Source organism: Bubalus bubalis, chromosome 3 (genome assembly GCF_019923935.1).
Source record: "Bubalus bubalis isolate 160015118507 breed Murrah chromosome 3, NDDB_SH_1, whole genome shotgun sequence".
Classification (NCBI taxonomy): domain Eukaryota; kingdom Metazoa; phylum Chordata; class Mammalia; order Artiodactyla; family Bovidae; genus Bubalus; species Bubalus bubalis.
Genome location: NC_059159.1, coordinates 145,434,106 through 145,436,540, shown reverse-complemented (window position 1 = coordinate 145,436,540; position 2,435 = coordinate 145,434,106).

The window sequence follows — 2,435 nt, the reverse complement described above, 5'->3', positions numbered from 1 at the left end:
GATTTAGGTCATACCTGTATGATCTAGTGGTTTTCCAGTGATAAAATGTGGGCCACTGGAGAGCAAGTGGCAAACCACTTCAGTATTCTTGCCGTTAGAACCCCATGAACAGTATGAAAAGGCAAAAAGATAGGACACTGAAAGATGAACTCCCCAGGTCGGTAGGTGCCCAATATGCTACTGGAGATCAGTGGAGAAATAACTTCAGAAAGAATGAAGGGACGGAGCCAAAGCAAAAATAACACCCAGTTGTGGATGTGACTGGTGATAGAATCAAGGTCAGATTCTGTAAAGAGAAGTATTCTATAGGAACCTGGAATGGTTAGGTCCATGAATCAAGGCAAATTGGAAGTGGTCAAACAGGAGATGGCAAGAGTGATATTCGACATTCTAGGAATCAGCGAACTAAAATGGACTGGAATGGGTGAATTTAACTCAGATGACCATTATATCTACTAATGTGGGCAGGAATCCCTTAGAAGAAATGGAGTAGCCATCATTGTCAACAAGAGAGTCTGAAATGCAATACTTGGATGCAATCTCAAAAATGACAGAATGATCTCTGTTCAGTTCCAAGGCAAACCATTTAATATCACGGTAATCCAAGTCTCTGCCCTGATCTGTAATGCTGAAGAAGCTGAAGTTGAACGGTGCTATGAAGACCTACAAGACCTTCTAGACCTAACACCCAAAAAAGATGCCCTTTTCATTATAGGGGACTGAGATGCAAAAGTAGGAAGTCAAGAAATACCTGGAGTAACAGGCAAATTTGGCCTTGGAGTACAGAGTGAAGTAGGGGAAAGGCTAATAGAGTTTTACCAAAAGAACACACTGATCTTAGCAAAAACCCTCTTCCAACAGCACAAGAGAAGACTCTACACATGGACATCACCAGATGGCCAACACTGAAATCAGATTAATTATATTATTTGCAGCCAAAGACAGAGAAACTCTATACAGTCAGCAAAAACAAGACCAGGAGATGACTGTGGCTCAGATCATGAAATCCTTATTGCAAAATCAGACTTAAATTGAAGAAAATGGGGGAAACCACCAGACCATTCAGGCATGTCCTAAATCAAATCCAGTAGGATCAGAATGCTAATCATCCTGTACAAAGACATGTTTATTGCTAGTTTGTGTATATATACATGCCCCTCTGCTTGAATTGCTTTTCTTGGCTTGCTTTTCTTCTTGCCTACTTATTGAAAATGTATGTGTGTGAGGATATGTATCTGGGAGAAACTAGTGTAACGTGCTCTGAAACAATACTTTTTTCCAACCTCTTCATACTACCTTCAAAGGTCTTTTTTCCCCTCATGAATTCCTAATGCATTCACAGTAACACTGATTTTGACAGTGTCATATTCTCGAAGATATTTATTCTGAGCTGTTCAGATCTGTAATGAAAGCTCTCTAGAACTCCTGCACATCTGTGATTTTTTGCTGGATCCTGCTATTTTGATTTCACGTTTCTTTCGCCAGTAGTTTCCTAAGAAAAGTATGAATAGGAGAGCAATTACTTTGAGACCATGCACGTCTGAAAATGTTGGTATTCTATACCAACACATAATTAATAATTTTGTATAGTATAACAGTTCCAAGTGGAAATAATTTTCCCACAAATTTTTAATGTATTGCTCTTTTATCTTCTAGGTTCCATTATTGCTGTTCAAGTCCAAAGCCAATTAGGTTACAGGTCTCTCATTCATGTTCTTTTCAAACCCACATCTCATTGTGTCTCCTGCATTGGCAGGCAGGTTCTTTACCACTGACGCCACCAGGGAAGCCCACAGATTATGGTATCCCCTGGTAAATGCTCCCTAGATGCTTGGACAGAATATTTATTCTGCTACTTGGGGATGGAGTGCTTAATAATTGCTGCTTAGATATTATTGTTTGAGGTGCTTCAATTCCACAGGAATAGGTCAGATGCCTGGGGCTGCTTTGTGTGATCAGCTCTGGTTGTTCCTGGCTTAATTCCAGGATACATCCCTCGGTTCCCCCATTCCTCCTGACAGCTTTTTACTACGGAGAAGGCAATGGCAACCCACTCCAGTACTCTTGCCTGGAAAATCCCATGGACGGAGGAGCCTGGTAGGCTGCAGTCCATGGGGTCATTAAGAGTCAGACATGACTGAGCAACTTCACTTTCCCTTTTCACTTTCATGCATTGGAGAAGGAAATGGCAACCCACTCCAGTGTTCTTGCCTGGAGAATCCCAGGGACGGGGGAGCCTGGTGGGCTGCCGCCTATGGGGTCGCACAGAGTCGGACACGACTGAAGTGACTTAGCAGCTCTTTACTACACAAGTCTACCTCATTTCAACATGGCCGCCCACAGGACTGAGTGACTACATGGGCGCCGCCATATTGAATCAAATTTAAATCATTTAGAGAAGAGCAGAGTCGGACACGACTGAAGCGACTTAGCAG